The 9668-nt window shown below is 39.1% G+C and overlaps 1 protein-coding gene across 1 annotated transcript in view; it reads right to left on the reverse strand.

The window, feature by feature from the left end:
- KCNIP4 (potassium voltage-gated channel interacting protein 4) overlaps window positions 1-9668 on the reverse strand; it is a 460104-nt gene that overhangs the window by 294005 nt on the left and 156431 nt on the right. The window lies entirely within an intron of this gene.

Here is a 9668-nt window from a genome sequence, read left to right on the forward strand (position 1 = left end):
TAAGTCACTCATCTGTGGTATTTTGTTATGGCAGCCCTAGCAGATTAATACAAGGAGTAATACACCACCCATCCATTCATTTAACCTTTACTTACCACTTATTCTATGACATGCCCTGTGTTAACTGATGTAGGTGACAAGGCAGTTCAAATCATCTTATGTCCTCAGGAAAATAACACACACCTGGATAGAAAACATTTCCTTTAATTATACGTAAATCGATTCCTTTTTAGGGAATATGTGATATAAATAAAATACATTCCATAAGTTATGGATTGAATTGTGTTCCCGTCAAATTCATATGTTGAAATCTTAGCCTCTGGTGTTTCAGAATGTGATCTTATTTGTGAAAATGGTTGTTGCATATCTAATTACTTAAGATGAAGTCATATTGGACGAAGGAGGGTCCCTAATCTGATATGAGTGAGTGGTGTCCTTATAAAAAGGAGATGTTTGGACACAGAGACAAGCAAGCATAGAGAATGTGCCATGAAGACAGAGGGAGAACACCATATATTTAGGAATGCATGAGGCTAGCAGAAGCTGGGAGAGGCGTGGAACAGATCCTCCCTCACAGCTCTCAGGAAGAACCAACCTTCCTGACACCGAGCTATTGGACTTAGGACCTCCAGAGCTGTGAGTAATTACATTTCTGTTGCTCAAGCCACCAGTTTTTGAAACTTTGTTATGGCAGCTTTAGCAAACAAACACATCACCCATTACACAATAGAGGTTAAATATTTTAAGTTCTGGGATCAGTAAACACATCCCCTGTTTGATAGTTGGAGCTAGGGAAGTAAGCCACTGTCAATAATTACACTATTTATTTCCCTTTATCGACCATTCACCAATGTACCCCTTATTCTTTCAACCAATGCATATTGAGTATTTTCATCCGTATCTTTACATTATGCTATAGAGATTGTGATAAATACCACTGAGCGAGAGATGCCAGTCTCAGATTTCAGTATGATGCAATTCTTAGAGAGACATGGAACAAGGACCCAAGGCTGATTTATTTCCCCAAATTTAAGTTGCTTAAATCCCATCAGACAAAGTGGAATAAATTCTGAAGGTAATAGCACCTTTAAATCACATTGAGGGACAAGAAAACCAAAGAGGCCAGATAGGCTATGCTAACTTAAATCACAGAATTAAGTAACTATATCAGTGGGCCACTATGATGCTCAGAAGAGAAGATTTATAAGGAAAATTCCACTCTTGGTTGAGTAGTGATGGAATTGTTGAATAAAGTATATGATATTGTTCAGACCTACTTTTACCCAGAATCCAGGATTTTAAGAAAGAATACCTGATTCTGGGAAATAAAGTCTAGGCTACTTAAAAGAGGATGAACAATAAAAAGTTCAAATATTTTGAAAAAATATTTTGAACAAAATTGCATTATTCATGTGTGATGTTCTTGAACAAGTGACCCTTGAGTCTATAGTAATATGAAATATTTTTAATCTTCACACAAACTGAAAACCTGTATCCAAGTGTCAATGTCAAGGCAACTGTTTGTGTTTAAAGTTCTACAAGTTTAAAGATTTATACTAACATAGTGTTAGAAAACTGTGATGTAATGAAAGCTTGGACATAATTAATTCTTAAGCGTATACTTCCTCACATTCCTTTACAAGGATTGTCAGGAAAGTAGTATTTGTTTTCTCCTCTCACTATCCAACCATTTCATACTGACAGCCCATCATCGTGGGAATTTACTATCAAATTACTGCTTTGCACACTTGAATACCAACATTTCCAAGCTGCAATCAGATACATTGACAGGAAATGTGGCTTCTAGTTAGTGATTTATGTCTCTGCTTTGAAAAAAAAAGTTATTTTAAATATATTTCAATGACAAGTGACCTCCAGACTTTTTGTTGAAGCACTCAAGAGGGATGCTTTATGATTACTGATCAATAAAATAGTGCTTTGGCATTTTTGTGTCCCTCCCTCACCCCGAAAATGCTACAATAGTAGGCTCTAATGATTAATAGCAGTATGTACTGGTACATTGGTGTATGCCTTAGCTCTTCTGTTAACTAGTTCTGTGGATTAGGTAAGTGGTTTGCCTTCTTATGCTAGAGCCGTCTCAGCTACAAAATGGGATTGTTAAGAGTATTTGCCTCTGAAGGTGTTTGGAAAAACTGAATAATAAAATCCATGGGAGCCCTAACCGGTTTGCCTCAGTGGATAGAGCATCGGCCTGCGGACTCAAGGGTCCTAGGTTTGATACCGGTCAAGGGCATGTAGCTTGGTTGCAGGCACATACCCAGTAGGGAGTGTGCAGGAGGCAACTGATCGATGTTTCTCTCTCATCGATGTTTCTAACTCTCTATCCCTCGCCCTTCCTCTCTGTAAAAAATAAAAATAAATCAGTAAAGTATATTTTAAAAAAATCCATGGGATACTTTGATGGAGGGAACATCAAGTGAGTACTCAATACTTTTTATTTGATGTTTTTATAGTAAGTACTTGTGGGGCACTATTCAGGCAACAGGCATTAGGGTGAGGACATAAAGATAAGGAAGTCACACATCTCCCAGACCTTCACAAACTGTTGGGAAGCAAAAAGGAGGTGGCATAGGTGAAAGTACTTTGAAGAATAAAAATTCTATATAAATACCAGAATGATGTGTTAAATAAGCAACTGCCAGTGTCCTCAGAAGTAATTTAATGTGAAAATGTGAGTCGGCATCACTCATTAGAATATTGCGACTTTTATTTAAAAACTATACTGCTAGTCTTTTAATTCTAAATATGTTGGCACATAACATATGTTTACAAGTGTCCACTCTGTCCTGGGCAATCACTTCCCAGACTTTGTAGCTGGCTAACATTTTGTTTCTGAAGCACATAGTTACACATAAATTATTAAGCTATTTATAAATATAAAATGTTATTGTCAGCACCACTGTTATTACTCAAACAGTTCTGAGTATTCTCTTTTCCCAGCAAATGAAAGGCAACAACAACAACAACAACAACAAAAACCCACACAACTTTTAGGAGAAAAATATCAACAATTATAGTTGTAGGCTATGAAAACATATCTAATACATTTAAAAGATTATTTGTAAGGCTGTGTTATTACATACACAGGGCATAATAAAGAATTGCATGTAATTACATAAATCAGTTATGAGATTTCTTTTTCTGGAAACTTTCAAAATTAAATTTATTATTCAATGTAGTTTAGAGATACAACATGAAAATTTTATTTCAACATGAAACATCTATTCCTATCAGGCCAGTCCCCTAAATATAACCCATGCCTGTCATTCCCCTTCATTCCTCCTACCCATTTTTCAGGATCCTACTAATATTATCACCTCCCCCGTGAATTTTTCCTGACAATTCCAGCCCACTCCACTCTCAACTTTTCTGAAATAGTATTACTCTTGTAAGAGCCTGTATCACAAAATTCGGCACTTAATTATATATTGCTTTGTATTATTTTCTATTTGTGTCATGAACATCTTCTCTCCCATGCAATATTATAACTTCTCAGCAAAGGACCTATTCTCATGACTTTCTGTTTCTCCTTCAGCATTTAAAAATATGGGCATATGATAGATACTCAATAATTCATTGACTAAATGACTTTTCTAGGCTTGTTATAACTTTTAGCTCTATAATATTAAAAAGTTCAGAGAAAAAGAAGATCAAAGATGCTTATATTAATTATTCCAAATGATGAAATCATTCATATCTTGATGACAAGGAAAACAGTAATGGTGACTGAAAGGTCCGTTGTAAATAGCTCACATACATTTTGAGTTTTGGAGTGTTATCACTACCTATGGAGTATTTGGGCTTGATTCCACCCTTTACTTGTGTTGATATCAACCCTTTGGTCCCTATTGCCTCAAAGTAAACCAAGGTGGTCTGAAACCTAAATTTGTGATAAAGCTTTATTCTGCTTCACACATGTATTGGCTACAGGCAGGGCTAGCATAAGAGACTTTTGTTAGAAAGTTTCTGATTCTTAGAAAATTTTATAAAGTATTTTTATCTCAATTTAATAAAAAGTAAATATCTTTGAGGAAGTTACCACTGGGATCTTGGAAATCATCTAGCCTAGCCTTCTCATCTACAGGGTGGTTATATAAAAACTAGAGGCCTGGTACAGGGATTCTTGCACAGGTGGGGGGTGTGGCCTGCAGGGACCCGCCCACTGTGGGAGCACCACTGATTCCGGTCAGCTGAGCTGCTGTGGACCTGCCCTCTGAGCAGCTGCTGAGTGAGGAAATTAGTCTGAACTGATATTTCGGGGTAATGTCTTGGGTAAAGGCATGTTCTGTGTCCTGGAGGAACCTGATGGAGAGCTTTGCACCCCAAAGCCACTTGGTGAATGTCCTTGATGTGTGATGCCAGGTCAGTGACACCATCAGGGATGTTCAGGGCAGCTGTGCTCCAGGATCCTCAGCCATCAGGACAGCCTCCCTAGGGGGCCATAGTCACGTCCCCTCTTGCCATCCACCTATGCCAGCTCCCGAACACACCTTAGAGGGCCTGCATCAGCTGGTGGGGGCAGGCCATGGATTGCCTCAGGTATTTGATAGGTGCAGACACTCTGCCTCACCCTGGGCCTGATAGAGGCTGCTCCCAAAGTGGGAGCAGCCACTCATCCTGGTCAGTGGAGCGGTGCTCCCACTGTGCGAGTGCACTGACCATCCGGGGGCAGCTCCTGTGTCGAGCGCCTGCCCCTTGGTGGTCAGTGTGCATCATAGCGACTGGTTGACTGGTTGTTCTGGACATTCCACCATTCAGTCGCTGGGCTTTTATATATAGAGATGGCTTACTATCACAAGGGTCTCTTTATCAGTTCATAAAATGGTCAAAATATAGTGGTTTTGTTTTTCTGTTGTTTGTTTGTTTTTATTACTTTAGTCCTTTATCTTCTAATATTTAGAAAAGCCTCCAAGCCCAAATTCATGTTTTATAATCGAAGTGTCCTAAATTAAAACTCCAGATTTGTTGCTTATTTGTTATGTTCACATATTTAAAATCAGGTGGGAGAATAATTGTATTTCATTTAAAGATAGTTTTAGAGAGATTTAGAGATACTAATTTATTGAACACCTCTTTGGTAATCCATGAAATGTCCCATTTTCAATTTTGCCAAGCCAGATTGCTTTTCCCTTAATAAAGACTTGTCTTTCTTCTCACTAAATCTAAACTCATGTTCTATGTGGTAAGCAGAATAAAAGATCTCTAATTATGTGCAGGTAGCAGTTCCCAAACCAGTTCAAGTGTCACTTCTTCCATAACAGTGCTTACTTCCTCCCTGACCTTTCTGGATTGTAAGATTTCCATTCCCTAAATCAACACAGGACCTTTTCTTTACAATTTCTTATTGTACTTAGCACCTTAATATTTATTTTATCACTTTCATCCATGTTGATAATGGTCTTTTCTAAATTATAAGATCTTGTAGAGTTACATATAGGTGCTCTATTTGTTTCTCTTAATTATTTTATTTATTTTAATCTTATCATTCCTTTGGTTTTGGGGGTCAATGTTTTGTATATTATAGGTGCTCAATAAATATATTTTGAGCTACTAATTTCAAGAAACAAAGTCACTCACATTTGTCAAAGCAACAACCCTAGAAAATATTAACCAAAGCCTAAAGAGTGTCACTAAATTCATAGAAAATATTCTCTGCAAGTGTTCAGTGGGGTTCAGGCATATTTTTCACTTTCAACCCTGATTTAAATTACCTGCCATAGCAAGTATGGTTTGAAAAAATTATTAGTTCATAAAGTCTGTTTTCTACAGACTCTGAAGGGTCTTTTTGATTAGGCAGCCTGACACATTGTTGGGACTGAATTTTAGGTCTGTGCAAATACTTGGCTGAAGTTTGCATGTCTGAATGTCTCAATTTATAGGACCTCTCCATTAAGATTATAATGTACTAGAGCGCCAGTACACAACTTCATGCACAGGTGGGGTCCCTCGGGGTGGCCTGGGGGATCGGGCTGAAACCCACAGTCCAATGCCACCTGCAGCTCCTGCCTGCCGCTCCCGCTCATCCTGGCCCCACTGTGCCTGCCACTGGCTCGCGCCCAATCAGTCCCCATTGGGAGAGGCTTACGCCACCACAGCAGGGCTCGCCAGCTGTGAGGCCTGTGTCTGGTGTCCTCCTGAGGGGAGTGGCCTGCAGGATCAGGACGAAACTGGAACTGACATTCCCTGAGGGGTCCTGGATTGTGAGAGGCTGCAGGCCAGGCCGAGGAACTCCACCAGTGCATTATCGGGGCCAGAGAGGGACCGTGGGAGGGCTCCAGGGCATGTCTGGCCCATCTTGCTCAGTCCTGATAGGCTGGACCCCAGCAGCAAGCTAACCTACCAGTTGGAGTGTCTGCCCCCTGGTGGTCAGTGCACATCATAGCGACTGGTTGACTTGTCAACAGTCTGCCCCCTGGTGGTCAGTGCACATCATAGCAAGTGGCTGAGTGCATATCATCAACATATTATGCTTTGATTGGTTGAACAGTAGACTGGTTACCAGGCAATTAGCATATTAGGCTTTCATTATATAGGATGGCTATAAAGTTGATTTCACAGTGTTTTCTGATGACAATGGTCAGCTGATCAGTATTTTAGAAATAAAGTACAAATGTAATTACCATAGGAATCAATATTTTTTTAAATTATTGATTAATTTTAGAGAAGGAGAGGAAGGGAAATAGAAGGAAAGAGAGAATTTTTTGGTTTCACTTACTTATGCATTCATTGGTTGATTCCTGTTCACGCTCTGATTGGGGATAGAAAATGAAACCTTGGTGTATTGGGATGATACTCTAGCCAATGAGCTACCTGACCAGGGCCAGGAATCAATATTTTAAGTTCTAAAAATAATATCCTAGTTAGTAGTTATGTGCATTTTTTGGATACATCTGCAGTTAACCTCAAAATATTAATAATTGTTGTGGGGTTAGTATATTCTACCATGGCAGAAGAAATGAAATCTGATTAAGGTAAATTGACATTAACCTTGGTAGTATTTTTTGAAATTGTTCCCAAATAGACACATTTAAAAAAATTATGGAAGAAAGTATATATAAACACAGGAGCTGTCCCCTAGTGGTCAGTGTGCTCCGACAGCAGGAGCACTGCTCAGCTGACCAACTGGCGCCAAACACTGGGCTCACGTCTGGCGAGCACAGCTAAGGCCGCGTGAGCCTCTCCCACTTCCGTGGCAGTGCTACTGAGTGGCAGCAGCGGCAGGCGCAGTAGGGCCGGGCTGAGTGGGGACACTGCCCCGGCCGCCCACCACTTCGGGCACTACTGCATCCCCCAAGGGGTCCCGATTGTGAGAGGGCACAGGAAGGCCAGGCTGAGGAACCCCACTAGTGCCTGAATCTGTGCACTGGGCCTCTGGTTTATCAATAAAAGGGAAAGTTAAATCTTTAAAAAGTATAAATTTTTATTTAGTGGCTCTAATAAGACTGTTAATTCACATTGTTTTACTTTTTTGTCATTACTTTGAAATTTCAATATAATAGTTGTAATTTAATTACATGATACAAAAACAAGTCTTTCCAGACTCCATAATCATGCTATACTGAGAGAAGAGCAATTGATTCTGTTGAACAATGCACTGACTTTTCAGAGGATAATTATGAAATTTTTTATGTAAAAACAGAATAACTCAATGGCTCATACATTAAAATGTTGAAGACTCTTTGAAAATAGCATTTTAATGAAGGATCATGTCTTCAGCTTGCAAACTTTTCAAAGCACTATGTCAAATGAAGAGATAAATCTACCCTCTGATGTCACTAATCACACTGAGAAAGTAATTCTCCTTTGAAAAGCAGATGGCAGATGCTTTCATGGACAAGCAGCCTGCTCTTCAGAAGTTGTGAATTGATATGTTAATGCAGAAACTGTCTTTCTCAGATTGGCTCAGCCTTTGGTGTGAGTGAATTTTTAAAATCTCTTTTTCCTTGTGTTAGAAATAACTGTAATGGTTTTTTCTCCTGCTGACTTGTAAGTATTTAAAGGAAAACAACAGTTGATAGCTCACCAAGGCCTTTGAGACTCCCCTAAGAATTAACATTAGTAAAAAAAAAACACTTCCATTTCCAGTGAGGGTGTCATTAGGGGCACTTAAGCAATGAAAGCTACTAGGAGCTACAAACACTTTGGAGAATTTCTGTAAGGACATTGATATACCCTTTGCCCCATATTTTACAATAATCTATCACTCAAAGAGCAACCTCATTAACAGATCATTTGGGTTATCAAGAGTTTTGATGGACTCAAGCCTCTGTAATAGTCTAACCCAACCACTTGCTTTATTATAACAACAGCACAAACATCTGCCTCACAGAGCAGTCTAACTTCCTCTTCTGTATACCACTGGGATTTTCAGGGTTGGGGGCAAGAGGCAGAAGAAATAAAGTCTTACAAGAAAATGAAATGTTACAGAAGGCCATTATCAGAAATAAACAAATGATGAGCAATGGATTAAGCTAATGCTACTAATTCAATGAGAGCTGAAGAGGGTGACTCTTAACCTGGCCTCCCCAGAACAAACACGTGCTCGAGGAGAGGCAGGGAAGGCTGCAGAAGTAGATGTGGTTCAACTTAATATACAGAATACATAGATTCAATGTTGATATTGTCTATTTATAAAATATAGCTGCCATGTAATACAGGTGGAACATATTTAATTATATATGACCTATATTTAACCCTGTGGGAGACAAGAAGCCAACAGTGATGAATTTTTCTCACTATTCCCTTTATGTACTCATGTGTTTTAGTAGAGGAGCTAATATTTGGATTGAGTTTGCAGAAAGTTTATGTTCAGAATAAACTGCCAGGAACAATTCTATAGGCAGAGGGTTCTCTGGAGAGGCTATTTTGGACTAGAATCCAAATAGGGGCAGAAAGTGGAGCCATAACACTGGCAATGGAAAGAAGGGAATATATGTTCTACAAAAAAAAAATGGATGAAATGATATTCAATTATTTGACAGCTGGTCCTTCCAGGCACTGACTAATCGGAATGGACATCGACTGAAAAAGCCCGAGAAAGACAGAACTGGAGCATTCTGGCTGATTAGCAGCCTGGTGGGAAGGGCCAATACCGAGAACCACCCAATATATTCCGATATCTTCTAAGACTTCTCCTGGCATTCCAGCTGACATGGGAGAATGGAATCCTCGTCTTGTGTAATGCCATTTAGAGTTCTGTGTTGCTTTCTTTCACATTTTAAGGATTTCTTGAAAATTCTATTTTTATATTTTAAAAAACGTCTGAATTCACCTTTGATGAAGAAGGCATGATTGACACTGTACCCTGAGAACTCTCCACATTCACCATTTCATTTCTGACCAATCTATTCTTGTCTGGGGGAGTCACATATAAAGTTAAAATCCTCAGGACTCATATTTCTGTCCTCAATATAATCTTACTAGTTCCTTTTTCCAAATGCAATGGCTTCGCTGGCCACTTCAGTCCACACGTCTTAAATCTCTATCATTGCACAGATCTTGCTTCTGAGTTTCAGAAAGTTTTATTCAAATGTGCACTTAGATGTCTCACTGGCAACTCTAATCCTTAAGACATCGCCACACAAAAATTGGCCTCCAAGGATACAGAAAATGTATCATAATCTACTATAACACACACTCACCAAATG

The sequence above is a fragment of the Myotis davidii genome, unplaced genomic scaffold (assembly GCF_000327345.1).
Source record: "Myotis davidii unplaced genomic scaffold, ASM32734v1 scaffold204, whole genome shotgun sequence".
NCBI lineage: Eukaryota > Metazoa > Chordata > Mammalia > Chiroptera > Vespertilionidae > Myotis > Myotis davidii.